This window comes from Theropithecus gelada, chromosome 11 (genome assembly GCF_003255815.1).
Source record: "Theropithecus gelada isolate Dixy chromosome 11, Tgel_1.0, whole genome shotgun sequence".
Taxonomy (NCBI): Eukaryota; Metazoa; Chordata; class Mammalia; order Primates; family Cercopithecidae; genus Theropithecus; species Theropithecus gelada.
The window spans coordinates 66,094,768-66,118,838 of NC_037679.1; the positions used below are offsets into that span (position 1 = coordinate 66,094,768).

At 37.1% G+C, this 24,071-nt stretch overlaps 1 protein-coding gene across 1 annotated transcript in view; it reads right to left on the bottom strand.

Annotated features, from left to right (window-relative positions):
• CRY1 (cryptochrome circadian regulator 1) overlaps positions 1–24,071 on the bottom strand; it is a 103,314-nt gene that overhangs the window by 31,177 nt on the left and 48,066 nt on the right. The gene's annotated exons all lie outside the window — the stretch shown is intronic.

A 24,071-nucleotide genomic window follows, 5' to 3' on the forward strand; every position in this document is an offset into this window, starting at 1 on the left:
TCTTATTATTTGACTCATGTTAATTTTCATCTAGATTCTGTTCTTTTCAGCTGGACATATCTTATTTCCTATTTTGCTTCTTTTATGTTCTTGATCTTAAGGTTAAGTATTTATCTGTCTTTTCCACAGGCAACATGGTCTTTCAGAATAGTGATTATGTCTTACTTGTGAAGAGGAGTGATTAAGAAGCAGGGAAATGCATATTCTAGAAGTGTACTATCTAATATGGTAACCAAAAGCCACATGTAGCCATTTAAATTTAAGTTAGTTAAATTTAAAAATCAGTTGCTTAGTCACACTAGCCACATTTCAGGTCCTCAACAGCCACATGTATCGCTGGTGGCTACCATACTGAACAGTACAGCTACAGAACATTTCCATCATTGCAGAAAGTTCTACTGGACAGATTGTTCTAAAAAGTTGCTTGGTCTAGATCATTTTGTTCTCTTTACCGATTCTGATCCCATCATTTCACTAAATAAGTCTTGTTGATTTTTTACAACTGTAGTTATTAGTGACATAAGTACACTAATCAGGTCTGACACTTCTTCCTCTTTAGGAGCACCATCTTCCTCTTTAGGAGCACCATCTTCCTCTTTAGGAGCAGAGCTTGAAGAGTCACAGTGCTATATTTTTATGAGGATGTTAAAGACATCCCACCATTTCACCTTAAGAAATCTCATGGGTTTCCAAGTAGGAGGCAATCCTTTCTATCCCCACATTTATATTTTATCACATCCCTTTTCTGCCTTGGTTTGTAGTCACCTCCCCAACACCTGATGCCCATCTTAACCCACCCACTACCAATGTACAAACACTTCAGGGGAGAAGACTGTTGTTGTTAGATGGATAGTGATATAAAGGCATCGGAGTTTAATAAAATTATCTCCAACTATGAATAATTTATCATGTCTGGTAACAAACGTTTATTGGGAAGCATCTAATTTTATGTATTTGCTTGGCAAGAGGAGTTACTAGACAGAACAAAGATCAAAAAGTTTTTACACAGATCAAAAATTAAGAAGTTGAAAGAACTAGCAATTTTAAGTTTTCTTAAATTGAAACAGTACAAAACTTAAATGTCCTGGAGGGGTAATCTAAGGCAATAATAATCCTCTAATCTCTGTTGCAACATTAGTTTCAAAATCTTCCCCACCAGAAATGAGGAAGAACTGAGAACAGCAAGAGTTCTCCATGTTCAACTTTTTGGTCAAAACGATTCTATGTGGTACAAGAGTTCAATGACAGTAAGATGGGAAAAGAAAATAAACCCAAAGGACATGATTAATTCATAAAATGAAGAATTAAGTATGATTAATAAACTTTTTTTTTTTTTTTTGGAGACAGGATTGTGCTCTGTTGCTAAGGCTGGAATGCAGTGGTGCAATCATGGCTCACTGCAGCCTTGACTTCTCCCACCTAAGCCTCTAGAGCGACTGGGACCACAGACATATGCCACCATGCCCAGCTAATTTTTGTAGTTTTTGTAGAGGTGGGGGTCTCCCCACGTTGTCCAAGCTGGTCTTGAACTCCTGGCCTCAAGTTGTCCTCCCACCTCAGCCTCCCGAAGGGCTGGGATTACAGGAATGAACCATCACAGGCCTGGCCTTAATAAACATTATATGAACCAAACAAATGCACAGAATGATATGGACTAAAGTAATGTGGTGCAATGGGAAAAGTTTTGAAACCTAAGAATTTTGTTTTGGTACTTCATGAAACAAAGGACTAAAAGCTGTATTGAAGTATGGTGTTCTTCTTCCACAGATATAATTTACATCTCTCATTTCACATAAAAGTTACATAGATTTAAAAAATAGAAGAACTTAAAAAATAATATAGGTACTTTGTAATCAAGTATTTTAAGTAGAAAAGATCTGAGAAGAAAAGCAAAAGAGAAGGCTAAAGTAGAACACACTATGATGCTATTCTTTGTTATAAAGCTTTTAAAACTACTTGCATATATTACTTTGATAAAATAAAATTTACATTGCATGTATCTACTTTTGTTTATATGTGCACAAGAAAATAATTGGAAAAATACTTACCAAGCTATTAATCATACCTCCCCCTTAGGAAGTGGGGGTTTGAGATAGGAGTGAGAAAGAGAGAAACAAACACATTTTTTTAACTTCATAAAAAAGTTAAAAATTGATAATTAGCATACATTTCTTCAAAGTAGAAGAAAAATGAGATACGCTATATATGTTTCTGGTTTAATATATGGTGAATATCTTTTCGAGGCAATGGACATACTTCTACAGCACCAATTTTCATAGTTTCACAGTACTCCATTGCACAGACATCCTATAATTTAACAAGTCTATCAACAAATTACTATCCTTAAATCAATCCTGAAAAGTCCTATCTAGTCTCCTCATCTGTAAAATTGGGACAGTAATAGGACCTGTCTCATAGCATTGTTCGTGAGAATTAAATAAATTAACTATGTGAAGCTCTTAGAATAGTGCCTGACCACAGTAAGTACAATTATATACTATTACTTTTTAGTGTTCTCCTTCCTTTTCACTTCTATTTTTGCTACAATAATTCTAGTTCATATTATCTCTTGCTTGTATTTACTGCAATGCCTTAAAATAGATCTGCCTACTAACAATCTCTCTCCGTTCTAATTCATTTTATACGCAATTCCAAATCTTCATGAGGCACACCTTCCTATACAAAGGTTTTCAGTGACTCATTCCTTATACAATACACAACAAATTATTTTGCTTGGCTACTAACCTAGGGTTCTAGGATGATTTCCTACCTCACACCCCTTTCTCACACCAAATCAAACTTCTCTTTCACCACACATTCAATCTCCTGGCCCTTTCCTTGGCTTGTAGTACCTTTCCCAATTCCCATCCCTTTAAGTTCATATCCCATTAACCTTAAATCTTCCAGCTGAAAGTCACTGCTATATCTTCTGAACCTCTGAGGTGCATGACGTCCTTCAGAGGATGAAAAAATTTTACCTCTATATAATATATACATATATATAAAATAAAAAATATATTTTATATATATAAAATAAAACCTCCTCCTGATGGATTTCAAATTAAGTCAGTCTCTCCCCCTCTCTCTCTTTCTGAGACAGGGTCTTGTTCTGTCGCCCAGGTTGGAGTGCAGTGGCACAATCTCAGCTCACTGCCTCCACCTCCCAGGTTCAGGCAATTCTTGTGCCTCAGCCTCCCAAGTGGCTGGGATTACAGCAGTATGCCACCACACCTGGCTAATTATTTTTGTATTTTTAGTAGAGATAGGGTTTCACCATGTTGGCCAGGCTGGTCTTGAACTCCTGACCTCAGGTGATCCACCTGCCTCAGCCTCCCCGAGTGCTGGGATTACAGGCATGAGCCATCAGGCCCTCTAACTACAGTTTTCTTAACCTCTATTTTGGTTTCTATATTTGGCAAATAAATCTCATTACATGCCTTGTATAATTTGTTGAAAAGAGTAGAAACAGGATTAAATGACATAGTAGGGATGTCTTGTATAACTGCTGAAAGGATTAGAAGCCTCATAAAATCACCTAGTAGAGTCTCTAGTACATGATAGCTATGTATCAAACAGAAGTTGTTATTTTCCCTTGAGAATAATTCCTTTTTTTTTTTTTTTTTTTTTTTTTTTAAAGAAACACCCCATGCATTTCTATGTGTAAATACTTGGGCATGACAAAAGAAAACATGAATTAGCTGGATGCCTATACCTGTATATAGAATTACTTTAAACTCATAACTTCATCTGAATGTGACTTTGAACTACGATTTCAAGGAAACCTTTCCCAGTAGCAAGGTCAATGTGACTATGAATATTATAAAACAAAGTACAATGCAATTAAGACTCAACTAATCTCTAAGCATATAATTTTTCCTTGATAATACCTCCAACAGCCCAGGTTCAAAGTATCAACTCAGCGATGGGTGTGATCTCTTTTTAATGCTGAATAAATAATGTTACTTCAAAACTATACAAAATCTAATGCTCAATCCTCTACCCTTAACTGGAAAAAGGATTAGATCTGTTAGAGTTCAGATTCAGTGTGTTCCAAGGAACACACCAAGTTCAACCTTAATGTAATAGAAATGCATGTGCTCTGGGACACTCAATATTGAATGAATGATTTATTTTTAATATATTCCACTGAAAATACATATGATATCATCTTAATAGGAACATACTTTCATACCTTCTTCAATTTGGCATATATATTATTTTCTTGAACTACACGCATTTGAAGGCTCAGTTCATAATGCTATTAACTACATACAACAGATTGCTTTTTAAGTAGACCAAATGATAGTAAAACTTACTACATTACATCCCTTCATATAACTGTACTGCCTACATAGAAGCACAGTCCTCATATTATTTAATTACAATACTGAATGCACCACTTTAAAATAAATTGAAGAGATACTAGGTGACAAAATATATTTCTTCACTTTAAACATTTTAAGGATGTTTTTTTCCTCCAGAGATCACTATCTATTGCTATTATTTTAAAAATTATATGCAGTAAGCTTCCTTATACCACTTCCAAAAGATGACTTCAGCATGAATCAACAGAAATATTTTCCTAAAGTAGGTCATTGCTATAGCAACCAGTGGACGGTTTAGTATACTCCGTCACAATGACCTACTTTCCAGTCTGTGCTAGAACAGCTTTATATAACTAGAATTTCTAGTTCTGTCTATGAAATAGTCCAAAAAAGGCAATGGTAAGATACAACATAATCCTATTGCTGCTGAAAACAAGGCATTAAGAACTAACATGTATTATACCAGAGTAAAGCCATGTGGTTCTGTATGCTAGTTTGTAAAATATATCTTACACACTCAGCAACAAAAACTACACTTACAGTATCTAAACAAGAACAACTCATTGCTGACCCCAAAGAACTGATGCAAAGAATATAAACTAAAATCACTAAAACTACAAGAAAAACCTTATTATCCACATAAAACAAGAGTTAAATGTAGAAAAAAATTAAAGTTCTGTATACACTATCACAAAGAAAAAAAATGGAGATTCTCAGTCATTAACCAGTCTGTTATATTTTATTAGAGATTTAAAAAATATAACAATTTGTGTCTGTGTAAATTTAATAAAGTTTACATATGCTCTTTTTTCTGGTTTGTAACAAATTTTTAGTGTTTTCATCTAACTTAATTCTATTTAAATTGTCTGGATATTTGTGATACACATTTTCCCTGAAGATAAGAGTTTAATGTTCAATAAAGATGAAATATATCTTTTAAAAGCAAATTTTGCATTTGCCAGACTCTAAAAGCCATAAACCAGTAGACCTGTATCACTTTTTATAACTAATATTTTGCAATGCCCTCTTTTAAATCCTGAAATAAAAGACCTAGATAATATAACATATCCATACACACAATTTTTTTTAAATTTATTTATTATTATTATACTTTAAGTTGTAGGGTACATGTGCATAACGTGCAGGTTTGTTACATATGTATACTTGTGCCATGTTGGTCTGCTGCACCCATACACACAATTTTAAAGCATTAATATAATGCTTTAATTGAAACATACAGGAGAAATTAAAGAAAAGTCATTTATATTTTAAAAAGAAATAACATGTACTTCTAGAGGTAAATACATGAGCACGATATAAGGAGACAATGAATTAAAACTCAATGTCCACACCTACATATAGAATCATTTTAAATTTAACAGCTATAAAACAGACTAATACAGTTGTGTTACTAGTGACTCAAACACCATACACCATGAGTGATACTGTCTTTGGTGATGCGATTTTTTAAATATTGACCAAGACAGTAAAGTTCAGAAAAAAAGCAAAGTACAATATTTCCTTTATTTATATAGGTGATAAATGCATTCCAGGAAAACTCAGTGTATGTTAAAATTGTGTTTAAAAAACCCTACTGTTTATACATAAAGACTTACTAGGTTCAGAACACTATGAATAAGTTTTTCACTTACATTAAACATCTGGAAGAACATTTGACATTTATGTGAAACTCAGAAAAACTATTTTATTTACTTATTTATTTTAGAGATAGGGTCTCATTATGTTGCCCGGACTGGTCTCAAATTCCTGGAATCAAGTGATCCTCCCATCTCGGTTCCTGAATAGCTGGAACTACGCGCATGCACACTATGGCACCTAGAGACAACTATTTATTTTGAGGGATTACTGTGAGTACTGAAAGAAATTTTCCATTCTTGGCCTCTCCTTACTAATTCCACTAGCACCTTCCTGACACAGTGGCTCATGCCTGTAACCCCAGCACTTTTGGGAGGCCAAGGTGGGTGGATCGCTTGAGCGCAGGAGTTCGAGACCAGCCTGAGCAACATAGGGAGACCTCATCTCCACAAAAAATACAAAAAAAACTAGCCACGCATGGTGGCGCATGCCTGTAGTCCTAGCTACTTGGGGTGGGCTGAGGCAGGAGGATCAATTGAGCCTGGGAGGTTGAGGCTGCACTGAGCTGGCTGTGATCATGCCATTGCACACTGTACTCCAGCCTGGGCGAGTGAGATCTTGCCTCAAAAAAAAAAAAAAAAAAAAAAAATCAATCATTATGACAAACAAAAATTCCTCTATAAAATTTCTAAAATGCCTTTGAAGGAGTGATACTGTTAATTACTTCTATAATTTCAATCACTGATTTGAGTCATACAAAGATAAATGAGGTTCCAATACTCACAGAGCTTAAAACCTAAAAAAGGAACCTGAATATGTATATTATATACATAAACACTACAGAACTGGCTATGGTAGAATACAACATATAAAATACAAATAGATATCACTAATGTGCTCTGAAAAATCAGGTGGGAGAAATCATTTCTGGATTTTTCTTTCCCTGTTTTGATATGGGGAGCGGCTTAGGCAAAAATTTCAAGGATGTGGTGGTGATGGTAGGCAGTGACCCTGAAGTATCAATACAATAGCTCGAGATAAGGAAGGAGAATTAAAGGCCACTGGACTGTAGCCTGCAACTAGGCCTTGTTCACCACTTCCCACTGTCCAATTCCTGACATACAGCAGGAGTTCAATAAATATCTATCTAATGACTAAATAAATTAATGAAAGTAGAAGAAAGTGATTTTAAAGGCTTGATTCAATAGTCAATGAAGAAGGAACATGAATGGGAAATAATATTCTCTGAATGTCTATTGTGCTGGATACTTTACATATATTTTACATATATTATATTCCCAACAACTTTACAAGGTATCTCATTTTTAAAATGATGGAATCTGAAACTCACCAAGGACACTTCCAAACCCAGGTAAACAATGAAGCAGAAAATTTAATCTGGATGTCTCTGACTCCAAACCACAGTGCTCTTCGTACTACGTAATGCGACTTTCCTACAGAATATGTAATAATCTAAGACGTTTTAGGAAAATTAATTTGACAGCTTTAAGAACATTAACAGTGACTAGAATATAGTTTTTGTCCTCAAGCTGAGGAACAGACGTGTGTATCAATTAAGAAGAATTTAGGATATACCATGGTAACAAATCAGTCAAAACAGGTCTCATGACCAAGTTAGTCCTTGAAAAGGTAGGAAAGCATAATTTTCTTACAGGAAGGGACACTGAATAACAGTGTACAGTAATGATGTCTACCACAATATCTGAGCATTGATATTATGTGCCATGTGATACATTTTATTATGAAGAATGTATTATGGCAGCCCAGAAGAAACTTAACTGTGTGGGGGTGGGGAAGGGGGCAGGGGAAGGCACAAAGAAGAAAAGATTTGAGTAGCGTTTAGAATTAATAGGTGTTGCTTAAGGTGATAAAGCAGAAATGGGCAACCAAAGCAGAAAAAATAGTATGTATTCTTAAATCACAGAAACTCAAAAAGAGCTAGGGGTTGGGGGTACCTGGGGAAGGACTGTAAGTATTATGCTTTCTATACTAAGGATGTATATTCTCTTCAAGACAAGCCTTAACATTTAAAACATATTCAAATCAATGTCAAAACAAACCTGTTATCAACTTTTGTTGTTGACAGTACACCGGATTAAGATATCCTAATAGAAATAACTAACAAACTGAGAAACAACAACAACAAAAGAAAAGTTCTTAAAATAATTCACTGGGTTGTCCAAAAAGCAAGAAGACATAATAGGTCACAGGAAGCTAAAGTCAGTTGTAGCCCTGGGGATCTCTGCAAAGCCCTGGGAACTCTGAGCTTCATCTGGGTTGAAGAGGACAGAAGACAAAGCCCAAGGCCCACCCAAAGGAAGCTAATAACAGATTCAATATAAAGCGGGCTTCCAAAAGCTTTAGTAAATAAGGCACAAATCCTTTTTTTTTTTTTTTTTGCTTATTATACCCAGACTGCTCTGAAAGATATAAATCTTAAGTCACAGATGAAGACTACAAGGAAACTTATCTGTCTCTAGCCAGTTTGGGTTGAAAGAAAATAAAATCTCTCCCTGAATGGAAAGGAAAAACAAGTAACTTTACAGTAGTGAATACTGGCAAGTACTACCTTAACCACACAATCAGAGTCAACATCACTAGGTCAATCATGTTGATATTACTTGATGTGATGAGAAAACAATTTCACCTCTGTGGTATTTTCCCCCAAACCCCTAGTTTAATTATAAAAAAAATAAGAGAAACCCAAATTGAGGGCCGTTCTACAAAAACATTTGACCAGTACTCAAAACCACAGAGGTCATAACAAATAGAGAAAGCCTGAGAAACTGTTACAGAGGAGACAAAAGAGACATATGACTAGATGCAGTGTGGTATTCTAGATGGGACTGTGGAAAAGAAAAACTTAGTGGAAATCTGAATAAAGTCTGGAGTTTAGTTAGTACTATGGTTTCTTTTTCTTTTCTTTCTTTCTTTTTTTTTTTTGAGATGGAGTTTTGCTCTTGTTGCCCAGGCTAAAGTGCGGTGGCGCGATCTTGGCTCATTGCAACCTCCGCCTCCCAGGTTCAAGCAATTCTCCTGCCTCAGCTTCCCAAGTAGCTGGGACCACAGGCATGCGCGACCATGCCTGGCTAATTCTGTACTTTTAGTAGAGACGGGGTTTTGCTATGTTGGCCAGGCTGGTCTGGAACTCCTGACCTCAGGTGATCCACCTACCTCGGCCTCCCAAAGTGCTGGGATTACAGGCGTGAGCCACCACGCCTGGCCAGTACTATGGTTTCTTAGTTTTAATAAAAGCACCATGGAAATGGAAATGTTAGTATTACAGGAAACAGGATATAGAGCATACAGGAACTCTGTGTATTATCTCTGTGTATTTTCTACAAATCTAAAACTATTCAAAAAAATTTTATTAAAAAAATCCTCCAAGAATGAATCACCTCAACGCAAATTCATGGAACATCTGTGGTCCCAAACACCTCAAGCCTGACAATGCGTTTTAAGTGGTCACAGGCTTGTTGTGCCCTGAGATAACTGTTACAGGCACACATACACACACACGCACACACACACACGTACGTCACAAATCCTCTCTGTATTCTCAACTTTAAAACTCAGACTTCAGGCCAGGCATGGTGGCTCATGCCTGTAGTCCCAGAGCCCAGGAGTTCTAGACCAGCCTGGGCAACATGGAGAAACCCTGACTAAACTAGTTGGGCGTGATGGCATGCACCTGTAATCTCAACTACTTGGGAAGCAAAGGTGGGAGGATGGCTCAAGCCCAAGCGGTCAAAGCTACAGTGAGCCGTGATCACATCCCTGCACTCTAGCCTGCGTGACAGAGCAGGATCAATTTTAAATTGGCATCATTCATATGTTTTGAAATTAGAAAATATTTGAAGACTTGAAATGAAGAAAAACAGTAGAATAAATCCTTAAAAAGTAAAAAGAAGAACATGATAAAGAACAGAAATTAGTGAAAAAAGAATGTAAATTCATAAGAGAAACAGCAAAGCCAAAATGTATTATACAAAGAGACAATAATATAAATGTCTGACAAGAATAATTAAGGAAAAAACGGGAGAGGGAAGAGTAAGAAATGTTAAGAATTTTTTTAAAAGTGGGGACATAATCTCAGATACTGCAGGGATTAAACAGAAATAAACAATTTTATGCAAACAAATTTGAAAACTTAGAAGAAATAAATTCCTTGCTAAAACTGACTCAAGAAATTTAAAACTTACCAAAATGGACTCAAGAGTAATAAAAGAAAAGGAATAGTTCTAAGTCACCAAATAAATTTTAGAGTCCATAGTTTAAAATCTTACAAGAAAAACACAAGAGTCAGTTAACTTTACAGATGAATTCTACCAAATATTCAAGGAATAGATAACTCTAATTTTAAAAAGGATTCTAATTTCATAAAGAGGATAGACAGAAAAGGAATATTCAACTTATTTTATGAGGTTAGATTTACCTTGACACCAAAACCAGACAAAGATAGGATAAAAGAAAAATTACAAACTAATTTCACTCATGAGCATATTATAACAGCAAACCAAATCCTGCAATATACAAAACATATTATATATCATGATCAAGTTGGGCTTATCCTCAGAAAGTTAAACCATTTAATATTTACAAATTGGTTACTGTAATTCACCTCATTCATGGAATAAAGAAGAAAAACTATACAACCAATTGACGAGATGTATAAAGAGTAGCAACAAAATCTCAATTCCCTTTAGCTTCAATAAACCAGAACTAGCAGGTAACATCCCTAATCTGAAAAAGGGTACCCATAAAAATACTTAGGGAAAACATCATATGTAAGTGTGAAATGTTGAAAGCACTTCCTTTAAGATTGGAAAGAAGACAAAGATGCCTGCTACCACTGCTTTCTACTCAATCTGGTAGGCCTAACTGATGTGGTGCAGGTTGAGCATCCCAAATCTGAAATGCTTCAAAATCCAACACATTTTGAGTGCTGACACTGTCAGAGGCATTTGAACCAGAGTGATTCCATCTTAAATAGGGCCTTGGTAAAATAAGGCTGAGACCTGCTGAGCTGTACTTCCAGGAAGTTAGGCATTCTTAGTCATACGGTGAGACAGGAGGTCGGCAGGACTGGTAACGCAAGATACAGGTCACAAAGACCCTGCTGATAAAACAGAATGCAGTAAAGAAGCTAGCCAAAACCCACCAAACCAAGATGGAGACCTCTGGTCATCCTCATTACACATTATACACTAATTATAATGTATTAGCATGTTAAGACAGTCCCACTAATGCCATGACAGTTTACAAATGCCAAGACAACATCCAGAAGTTACCCTATATGGTCTAAAAAGAAGAGAAATCTTCACTTCTGGCAACTCTCCACCCCTTTTCCAGAAAACTCATGAATAAGCCACCTCTTGTTTAGCATATAATCAAGAAATAACCATAAGTATACTCAGCCAAGAAACCCAGGCTGCTGCTCTGTTTAGGGAGTAGCCATTTTTTGTTTCTCTACTTGTCTAACAAACTCGCTTTCGTTTTACTCTGTGGACTTGTTTCAAATTCTTTCTTAAGTGAGTTCTAAGAACCCTCTCTTAAGGTCTGAATCAGAAGCCCATGTCTGGTAACATGACATCCAAACGAAATGCTCAATGAGTTAGGTTGCTGAACTGGTAAATATAATGCCAATATACAGAAATATGGGGAAAAATCTGAAATCCAAAACACTTCTGGTCCCAGGCATTATGGACAAAGGATACTCAACCTATAATAGAAGAAGAAGAAATAAAAGGTATAAGGATGGGAAAGGAAGAAGCAAAACCATGATTATTTATAGATAGGCAAATAAGTACTATTGATACAGAAAAAAATAAATACACAAATAAGCGTTTCAAAGGATTAAAATAACTTAATTTCTGGCATCAACTAGACTAATATAATCCTTGTAACTTACGCCTCTCTGATCTCAAAAATCACACAGAACTATTTATAGTCTAAAAATTGTATTAGTTCTTGTCTAATTCTAGAAACCACTGCATTGTGACTCTACCAGATTAGGCCAAATAAAGTATAAGATATACTTCTAGGATTTAAAGGATCTACATACAACTAAAATAACATCTGCCTAACATGTGTCCAAATCCCAGATCTATGAATAAAGCTTTTCTGTAGTCTAACAGCCCTATTTCAAATTTCTGTCCTTCAAAAAGATATTAATAATGCTGAAAAATTATTCCAGATTTTTTTAATATATGACATAGCACATGTAACTATTCAGGTCTGTTTGAAGGTTGGCCAATGGTCAAGATCTTTCTCAAACTGACATTACTGCAAAAATTGAGTCACTTACGCAATCTATCCAGTAATGTATCTATTAACAATTTCTAAGAGCCTATTATGTGTCAGACATTGTTGTGGTTCCTGGGAATAAAGCAGAGAACAAAATTAAGTGCCTGCTATCATGAGGTTTGGATGTTAGATGGTAATTATGATGATAATGATGATTACAGCTGCAAACATTTAGAAAGTGTGTATAAGACACTGCTCTAAGTACTTTAAATGTTTATACTCAATAACCCTTTGATACAGGTACTTCTTCCATTTCAAATGAGGAAACTGAAACATAAAGGTTAAGTAATTTTCCCAAGGACACATGAATAATAAAGTGGCAAAGCCTTGATTTTAAACCCAGTCAGCTTGGCTCCAAATTCCAAGCTCCTTGAACCATACAGTATTTCAGTGCTGATAATGTTTATGGAGAAAACTAAAATAGAGTAGAAGGATATTGGGGGGTATAATTTTATGTAAAGTAATCACAGAAGAATTTATTCATATCCTTCCAGTTATTAAACACCTCCCTTTGAAGACTGCCTCAGACCATCTCCTCCCACAGTCTTCCAATCTCATTTAATTCCATCCTTCAGGTTAATCAGGGCAAAGTCTCACCTGTTTGGTCAGAATAGAACAGGGTTATGCTGCAGTAACAAACAACCTCCCAAATTAGTGGCTTGACAAAAGAGAAGTTTTCATCTTGCTCATGCTGAGTTCACTGCAGCTCCAGCTAGTTATCTTCTAATGGTGACTTTACCATCCCAGCTATTATGACCTTGTGGTTCTATAATTTCAACACAAGGCCTCCTCCACAGCAGGGGAAGAACTGGGAAACATATAGGGGCTTTACATTGCCTTTGTCAAGTACTGCCTCACACAATTCATTGGCCAGAACTAGTTACACAGCCTTGCCAGACTGCAAAGAGAGCTGAGAATTGAAATATTGCATAGCCCAGGTAAGAAAAGTGAATTGGACATTGGCAAACACTACCGTATCATCCTTGACCTCTCTTTCTTTCATAGTCCACATCTAAAACTATGGCAAATCTTAACAGCTCTATGTTCAAAATACATCCAGATTACTTCTATACTTGAACACACCAAATTCAAAATACATCTGATTACTTCTGACTGCCTTTACCTCTACAACTCAGGTTCAATTCTTCATGATTTCTGACCTAGATGATTCCACTGGTCTTCTATCTGATCTCACTACTTCCATACTTGCCCTCACTGCCATCCAGTCCAGTCTTCACCCAGATGCCAAGTGGTCATGTCATCTCTATGAACAAAGTCTCCAACTGCAATGACTTCCCAGCCCATTCAAAGTTGGTGGGGTGTTTTTGTTTTTGTTTTTTTAAAGTCCTTAAAATGGCCTTCTAGGTCCTACAGAATGAACCAGGGCAACCAATACACTATGACTCCATCTTTCTTACTACTCTCCCCGTCACTCACTCTGTTCCAACCACACATCCTCCTTGGGATCCTGTGAGCACGCCAGAAATGCTCCTACTTCAGTACCTTTGCACAGGATGTTCTTTCCATCCAGAATACATTTCCCGCATACACCCACAGGTTCAATTCTTCTCTTTCTTTAGGTAATTGCTCAAAGGTCATCTCTGAAGTGAGGCTCTCTCTGACCACTCTATCTAAAATAGACCTCTCCCCACTTCTGGCCCCTAGCATTCCTGAGCCCCCTTCCTTGCTATGTTTTTCTCTTTAAAATACTATATATTTTATTTACTTGTTAATGACCTGTATCCCAACCCCACTCAGATGTAAACTCCATGCAAGTAAGGTTTTTGTCTCTTTTATTCACTACATTCAATAAATATATATAGTTTTAATGAATGAAGATGACATGAGCAGAAAGACACCTAAGGGGGTAAATGACCTATACAGAGAAAACAGAACATCACAGAGGGAATAAAGGCCCAGATACATGGGACCTCGTGCCTGTTTGAGGAGCAAAAAATAGGCCAATATGCTTGGACATCAAATAGTTAAGGGGAAAGAATAATAAGAAAATGGTAATCCCAGCACTTTGGGGTCCAAGGCAGGTGGATCACCTGAGTTCAGGAGTTCGAGACCAGCCTGGCCAACATGTTGAAATCCCGTCTTTACTGAAAATACAAAAATTAGCCAGGCATGGTGGTGCACGCCTGTAATCCCAGCTATTCGAGAGGCTGAGGCAGAAGAATCGCTTGAACTTGGGAGGTGGAGGTTGCAGTAAGCCGAGATCACACCACTGCACTCCAGTGTGGGAAGCAAGAGTGAAACTCCATCTCAAAAAAAAAAAAAAAAAAAAAAAAAGGAAAAATGATGTTCAGGTTCTACTGGGAGTCAATCACATGTGTCCATGTTAATTATGGTAGACTCTTCAGTTTTTACTCTGAGTGAGTTGGGAACTCATTGAAAGGTTCTGAACAGAAGTTGGAACATAATATAAATTTGTTTTTTATAAATTATTTAATTTACTTATTTTAGAGAAAGAGTCTCACTCTGTTGCCCAGGCTAAAGTGCAGTGGCATGATCATAGCTCACTGCAGCCTCAAATTCCTAGGCTTAAGTGATCCTCCCTCCTCAGCCTCCCAAGTAGCTGGGACTACAGGCACATACTAGCACACCTGCCTAACTTTTTAATTTTTTGTAGCTATGGGGTCTCACTATTTTGCCAAGGCTGGATTCGAACTCCCGATCTCAAGCAATCCTTCTGCTTTGACCTCCCAAAGCATTAGGATTACAAGTGTGAGCCACCACAGCTGGCCCTGAATTTGACTTTAAAAGGATCACTTGGGCTGCTGAGTAGAAAATAAGTACCAGACAAAAAAAGGGCAGGCACAGGAAAATCACTTAGAGGTTACTACTTCTTTATAAGAGAGATGATGATGACATGGATAAAAGTGGTAATGGTGAAAATGATAAGAGAGTGGAAATCTGAATAGAAATTCAAGAGCTAATATAGCAAAGGAAATGAGATGCTAAGTCTGGAGTTCATGGTAGAGGGCTGAATTTGAGATATAAAACTGGGGATCATCGGCACATATGTAGTAGTCTTAAGACTAGATGAAGGAAAAGAAGGGCTGACAGAAAGCAGCAGGTTCACTTTGAATAAAGAGAAGGAATGATAGAGAAGGCTGAAGAGAGAGCAGAAAAGAGGAAAGATGAAATAAAGTCTATAGAGGCAGTGGCAAAGGATAGATGTATGTATTCTTAGAAGGAAAGACAGATGGACTGACATATAAAAGAAATGGAGGAAGGAAGAACAGCTAAATGGGATAGAGAAGCAAAGATACAAGACAGAGAGAAGCAAGGGCATGTGGGACAGCAAAACAAAGACTAATGGAATATAAAAGTGAGAATGGATAAAGACAGATGGAAAACGGGAAGAGGGTCAAAAAGAAGGAAACAAGAACAATGTGAGTGAAATGATAGAATAGGAAGTCCTGGACTCTCATCCACAGACATACTGATTCAACAGCAATACACAGATCAATTCCCTTTGTGAGAAACAAACAAACTAGTTGAGAAGCTCCTGCACATTGGGAGAATGTGAAACTAGCCACACTGAAATTAGCAGGAGACACCCTCCCATCATAATCTCCACTCCTGGCACAGAGCCATATGATTGAGACGAAACTCTCAGCTCCTAGGTTTTCCTTGAGGAAGATACATCCAACATTCCATCCCTCCCAGGTGCTGCCCAAGGGACTAGTATCTATATCACTTATCTCAGAGTGCTAACATGATCTGGCATATTCTAGACTCCTGGGGGCCACTGAGAATAAAAAAGTGGTTTGAACTAGCACGCAAATACTCGCCACAACCCCCCATCACAGCCTACAGCAGAGTGAGTAGATATAAAACTTTAGCTTCCCCCTTCTCCCTGAGGAGGGAAAGAGTTGGATCACACATCCAACATCCCAACTTTGAAGGGCTACCTGAGGGATTGGCTTCTGCCTCACCTCTCTCAGAGTGCTGTCAGGACCTGATAATACTCTAGACATACTGGGGCCATCAAGAACCAAGATGACAGTTTAAATTAGCACAAAGGTATGAGAGGTCCACAGAACTCTAGTCATATTGAATGGTAGAAGTTTTCTTCTATATGAGGCTAATCCACAAAAACTAGAAGAGATAGTACCTTTTTTCTAATGCGTAGCTAGCTACACAAAGAGTCAAGGAAAATAAAGAAATAAGCAAACACAATTCAAATAAAGAAATAAGATAGGCTGGGCACAGTGGCTTACACCTGTAATCCCAGCACTTTGGGAGACCAGGGCAGGTGGTTCATGAGGTCAGGAGATCGAGATCATCCTGGCCAACATGGTGAAACCCCATCTCTAACAAAAATACAAAAATTAGTTGGGTGTGGTGGCGGGTGCCTGTCGTCCCAGCTACTCGGGAGGCTGAGGCAGAAGAATCGCTTTAACCCAGGAGGCAGAACTTGCAGTGATCCGAGATCATGCCACTGCACTCCAGTCTGGGTGACAGAGCGAGACTCCATCTCAAAACAAAAACAAAAACAAGATAAACTCTCAAAACCAATCCTAATGAAATAGAGATATATAAATTACCTGACAGATAATTTAAAACACCATCATGAAAATGCTCAATGAGCTCAGGAGAACAATTCATGAACAAGGTGAGTATTTCAACAGAGACAGAAAATTAGAAAAAAAAAAAACAAACAGAAATCTTGGAGATGAAGAATACAATAACTAAACTGAAAAATTCAATAGAGGGGTTGAACAGCAGACTACAGCAAGCAGAAGAAACAATCAACAAACTCACAGAGAAGTAATTTGAAATTACCTAGTCAAAGGAACTAAAAGATAAAAGAATAGAAGAGTGAAGAACACTTAAGAAACTTATGGGACACCATCAAGTGGACCAATATATGAATAATGGGAGTTTCAGAAGGAGGAGACAAAGGAAGGACAAGAAAACTTATTCAAAGAATAGCTGACTCCCCAAATCTGGAAAAGGAAATGGACATCCAGCTCCAAGAAGTCCAAAAGACCCTAAATAGTTGAACTGAAAAAAATCCAAGAGACATGCTATAACCAAATTGTCAAAAGTCAAAGACAAAGAGAGAATTCTGTAAGGAACATGAGAAAAGTAACCTGTCACATATAAAAGAACCCCCGTAAGACTATCAGCAGACATTTTGCAAGCCAGAAGAAAATGAGAATATACTACACATAGGGTGTTGCACAAAAAACTCTGCAAACCAAGAATACCATATGTGGCAAAAAAGTCCTTCAAAGATAAAGGAGAGATGCTTTTCCAGACCAAAAAAAGGCTGAGAGAGTTTATCACCCGAGGGAGTTTGTCTAGACCTGTCTGACAGGAAAAGGAGTTCCTCAACTTGAAAGGAAGTGAAATAACATAATAACCTAAGAATGTATTTAAAGGTAAATATATGGACAAATACAGAATACTATAACTGTAATGGTGCTGGCTAAATGATTTCTAATTGTAGCATAAAAATTAAAAGACAGGGCCAGGCGTGGCTTATGCTTGTAATCCCAGTACTTTGAGAGGCTGAGGGAGGTGGATCACCTGAGGTTGGAAGTTCGAGACCAGCCTGACCAACATGGTCTCGAGAACCAACATGGAGAAACCCAATCTCTACTAAAAATACTAAATTATCCAGGTGTGGTGGCTCACACCTGTAATCCCAGCTACTCGGGAGGCTGAGGCAGGAGAATCACTTGAACCTGGGAGGCAGAGGTTGCGGTGAGACGAGATTGCGCCATTGCACTCCAGCCTGGGCAACAAGAGTGAAACTCTGTCTCAGAAAAAAAAAAAAAGGTTAAAAGACCAAAGGACTTCAAATAACTACAACTAAAAAAGATGTTAACAAATACGCAACAGAAATAGACTATGACACCAATAACATAAAGTGTGTGAGAGGGACAGTCAAAGTGCAGTGTTTTGTGACTGAAGTTGTTTCTAGCTTAAACTAGGCTGTTATAATAAGATTATTTTATGTAAGCTCCATGGTAACCACAAAAAAAAAAACCACCTATAGAAGTTACACACACACACAGACACACACACACGAGAAAGGAATTAAGGCATTACAACACAAAAAATCATCAAAACACAAAGGAAGACAGCAAAAGGGTAATAAACAAGGGGCAGAAGAACTACAAGGCAAACAGAAAGCAAATGGCAAGAGTAAATCCTTCCCTATCAATAATTACTTTAAATTTAAATGGATAAAAATCTCCAGTCAAAAAATATTGAGGGCTGAATAGGGTTAAATTTTTCTTTTTTTTTTTTTGAGATGGAGTCTCGCTCTGTCGCCCAGGCTGGAGTGCAGTGGCCGGATCTCAGCTCACTGCAAGCTCTGCCTCCTGGGTTTACGTCATTCTCCTGCCTCAGCCTCCCGAGTAGCTGGGATTACAGGCACCCACCACCTCACCCGGCTAGTTTTTTGTATTTTTTAGTAGAGACGGGGTTTCACCGGGTTAGCCAGGATGGTCTCGATCTCCTGACCTCGTGATCCGCCCGTCTCGGCCTCCCAAAGTGCTGGGATTACAGGCTTGAGCCACCGCGCCCGGCCAGGGTTAAATTTTTAAAAGATCCAACTATATGTAATCCACAAGAGATTCACTTTAGATTTAAGGGCGTGTATAGGCTGAAAATGAAGGTATGAAAAAATGTTTCAATACAAATGGTGACCAAAGAGATTAGGGGTGACATTACTTATATGAGACGAAATAGACTTTAAGTCAACTGTCACAATAGACAAAGAAGGACAATTTACAATGACAAAAGGATTGATTTGCTAGGGAGATACATTATAAATATGTATGTACCCAACATTTTTTATATATATATATATACACACACCTAAATATATAAAGAGCACCTAAATATATAAAGCAAACCTCGATCGGCTGGGCATGGTGGCTCAAGCCTGTAATCCCAGCACTTTGGGAGGCTAAGGCGGGCGGATCATGAGGTCAAGAGATCCAAACCATTCTGGCCAACATGGTGGAACCCGTTATTACTAAAAACCCAAAAATTAGCTGGGTGTGGTGGCGCACGCCTGTAATCCCAGCTACTCGGTGAGGCTGAGGCAGGAGAATCACCTGAATCCAGGAGGCAGAGGTTGCGGGGAAAAAAAAAAAAAAAAAAAAAGCAAACATCGACAGAACTGAATGGAAAAGTACAGAGCAATATAATGAGCAATATAATAAAGGAAGATACTTCGATACCCCACTTTGAATAATGGACAACCAGACAGAAAATGAACAAAGAAATTGCAGACTTGAACAACACTATAGACCAAATGGACCTAACAGACATACAGAAAATTCCATCGAATAACAGCAGAATATACAAAAATGATCTCAAATGTAAACATAACATTCTCTAGGATAGATCACATGTTCGGTCACAAAACAATTCTTAACAAATTTAAGAAGATTAAAACTATACTACATATCTTTTCTGATGACAATAGGATGAAACAAGAAATCAACTGCAGAAAGAAAACAAGAAAATTCACAAATACGTAGAAAATAAACCACACACTTTTGGTCAAAGGAGAAATCAGAAACTATCTTGAGACAAAAGAAAGCAAAACACAGCATGTCAAACTTATGGGACAACACCAAGAAACTAGAAAAAGAAGAACAAACTCAGTATAAAGTTGACAGAAGGGAGAAAATAATAAAGATTAAAACAGAAATGAAATAGAGATTAAAAAAACAATAGAAAAAATAAACTATACGTTGGTATACTGAAAAGATAAACAAATCGACACACTTTTAGTTAGGCTAAGAATAAAAGAGAAAAGATTCAAATAAATAAAATTAGAAACGAAAGTGGAGACATTGCAACCAATGCCACAGAAATAAAAAGGCTCATAGGAGACAACTGTAAACAATTATACATCAACGAAGTAGGTAACTTAGAACAAACTGATAAATTCCTAAAATCACACAGCCTAACAAGACTGAATCATGAAGAAATAGAAAGTCTAAACAGGCTTACAACTAGTAAGAAAACTGAATCAGTAATCAAAAACCTCCCAACAAAGAAAAGCAGATGGTTTTACTGGTGAATTCTACTAAACATTTAAAGAAGAATTAGAGCCAATCCCTCTCAAACTCTTCCAAAACACTGAAGAGGACAGAATATTTACAAAATTATTTCTTATGGGCCAGCATTACCTTAGTACCAAAGCCAGATAAAGATACCACACACACAAAAAATCAAAAAAACTACATGCCAATATTCTTAACAAACAGATGTGAAAGTCTTAACAAAATACTGGCAAAACAAATTCAAGAACACATTAAAAGGATCATATACCATAATCAAGTAGAGTTTACCTCTGGAATGCAAGGATGATTTACAAAAATTAATTGATGCAATACATGACATTAACAGAATGAAGGATAAAAAATCACATGATCATCTCTACAGATGCAGAAAAAAAGTCTGATAAAATTTAACACATTTTCATTATAAAAACCTTCAACAAACTAAGAAAAGAGGAAAATTACCTCCACATAATAAAGACCATAATATGAAAAGCCCACAGCTAATACTCTACTTGATGTTGAAAAACTGAAAGCTACCTAAAGTGATCTACAGAATCAATGCAATCCCTATCAAAATCCCAGTGAGCAAGGATTCCAAATTGCCAAAACAATCTTAAAAAGGAAGAAAGCTGGAGACATCACACTTCTTGATTTCAAAATGCATGACAAAGCTACAGTAAATAAAACAGCATGGCATAGGTATAAAGACAGACATACAGATCAACTGAACAGTACAGAGTCCAGAAACAAATCCAAACATAAACGGTCACCTGATCTTCAGGGCCAAGAATACACAACATGGAAAGCATAGTCTCTCTGACAAACGGTGTTGAGAAAACAACATACAAATAAAAAATAATAAAGGCCAGGCACAGTGGCTCACTCCTGTAATCCCAGCACTTTGGGAGGCCAAGGCGGGAGGATCACCTGAGGTAGGGAGTTCAAGACCAGCCTGACCAACATGGAGAAACCACATCTCTACTAAAAATACAAAATTAGCCGGGTGTGGTGGCACATGCCTGTAATCCCAGCTACTCGGGAAGGCTGAGGCAGGAGAATCACTTGAACCTGAGAGGCGGAGGTTGCAGTGAGCTGAGATCATGCCATTGTACTCCAGACTGGGCAACAAGAGCAAAACTCCATCTCAAAAAAAATAAAAATAAAAATAAAAATAAAATAAAATAAAAGAAGGCCTTCATCTTACACTATACACAAGAATCAGCTCAACATGGATTAAGACTTAAATGTAACGCCTGAAACTGTCAAACTCCTACAAGAAAACAGAGGAAAAGCTTTGTGACATTGGGTCTTGGCAATGCTTTCATCGATACAACTCCAAAGGAACTGGCAACATAAAAGGAAAAATAGATGACATCAAACTAAAACCTTCTGCACAGCAAAGGAAACTATGAACAGAGAGAAATGGTTGCCTATGGAATGGAAGAAAATATTTGCAAACCATTTATCTGATAAGGAGTAAATTTCTAAAATATGTAAGGAACTCCTGTAACTCAATAGCAGAAAACAACCCATTAAAAAATGGGCTATGCATTTGAACAGGGATTTTTCTAAAGGAAACAAACCAACGGCCAACAGGTATATAAAATGATGTTCACATCACAAATCATTAGAGAAATGCAAATCAAAACCACAATGAGATATCACCTTATACCTACTAGCTATTATCAAAAAAAAAAAAAAAAAAAAAAAGAAAAAGGCAATGTGTTGGCAAGGATATGGAGAAACTGGAACCCTAATCTAATGTTGGTGGTGCTGTAAAATGGTGTGATCCCTATAGAAAAAAGCACAGAGGTTCCTAAAAAAATTTGGAATAGAACTACCATATGATTTAGCCACTCAACTCCAGGTTTTTATCCGAAAGAACTAAACTAAGGATTCCAAAGCAATATTAACACTCCCAAGTTCACTGCAGCACTATTCAAAATAGCCACAAGGTGGAATGAATCCATTCACAAAAGAATGGATAAAGAAAATACTATACATACGTACATACATAAACACAAACACATATATACATACATACACACAAATATAAAATATACACACAATGGAATATTATTCGGCTATTAAAAAGAAGCAATCCTTCAATATGTGACAACATGGATGAACCTTGACGACATTGTGCTAAGTGAAATAAGCTAGTGAAAAAAGGACTAATACTGCATGATTCCATTTATATGAGGTATATGAAATTGTCAAACTCATAGAGCAGAGAATGCATAGAATGGTGGCTATCTGGTGCTAATAGGAAAGGAGAAACAGGAAATTGCTAATTGACAAGTATAAAGTGTCAGTTATGAGAGATGAATACTTCTTTTCTTTTTTTTTTTTTTTTGGTTTTTTTTTTGAGACAAGAGTCTCGCTCTGTTACCCAGGCTGCAGTGCAGTGGCACAATCTCAGCTCACTGCAGCCTCCACCTCCCAGGCTCAAGCAATTCTCCTGCCTCAGCCTCCTGAGTAACTGGGATTACAGGTGTGCACCACCACACCTGGCTAAGTTTTTTTTTTTTTTTGAAATGGAGTCTTTGCTCTGTCACCCAGGCTAGAGTGCACTGGCACAATGCAACCTCTGCCTCCTGGTTCAAGTGATTCCTCTGCCCCAGCCTCTTGAGTAGCTGGGACTATAGGCATACACCACCACACCTGGCTAATTTTTGTATTTTTAGTAGAGATGGAGTTTCACCATATTGGCCAGGCTGGTCTCAAACTCCTGACCTCATGATCCACCCCCCTCGGCCTCCCAAAGTGCTGAAATTACAGGCGTGAGCCACTGTGCCCAGCCAAAAGATGAATACTTCCTAAAAATCTATTGTACACCTTTGTGACTATAGTTAATAATGTATCTTACACTTGAAAATCTTTCAGCGGGGTAGATCTCAAGTATTCCTACCGTAATAAAATATATTACCAAACCAAAATTTTAGAATCCTAAATCTGACATGATATTCTGTAACAAAAAAGGTAAATTACTAATAAGTGAGTTATGAACCTGTCATAAACCTCAAATATACTGCATATACACTTGATTTCATCTTTGAAAGTGAGAAATATCTCTTGACTTTATGGATGCTATATAACGTTTCTTTTAAGGAAAAAAAAAAGAGATGGGATCTTGCTATGTTGACCAGGCTGGTCTTGAACTCCCAGCCTCAAGTGATCTTCCTGCCTCAACCTCCCAAGTGCTGGGATTACAGGCATAAGCCACTGCATCCGGCCTATGGAAGCTATACAACTATATGACAGAAACTGTTCTACACTTACAGAGAGAAATGTAAGAGGTGAAGCTAAGAATTTATTAGATAACATGTAGAACTGCCTATTCTGAGGTACCTTCTTTCATTTATACAGCCAACATTTGGGCATTTACTTAGGATACCAAAAAAAAAAAAAAAATCAAAAATTCTACTCCTTAGAATCGCCACCATTTAATGATATTAAAATATGCAAATTTATTTGTTATATTAATTAATGCACCATATCATTGATGTCCCCAATGTTAAAGGACATAAAAAAGGAAAGCAATTATACTAGGGAAGATCTCTAAGGTTTTATAATAGAAAGATGGTAACTAATCTGGGTCTTTTTATATCTATCATGGCACTTTGTGAGAGCAGCTTAAGTTTGTCTTTACTTGAAGTATTTTTTAACTTCTGAGGTTGACTTACACTAGCATAAGGCTATGTAATTTATGCCTTCCTAATCTCTAAATCACATAACAGTATTTGAAATCCAGGACTTTTACTATTCCATGTGT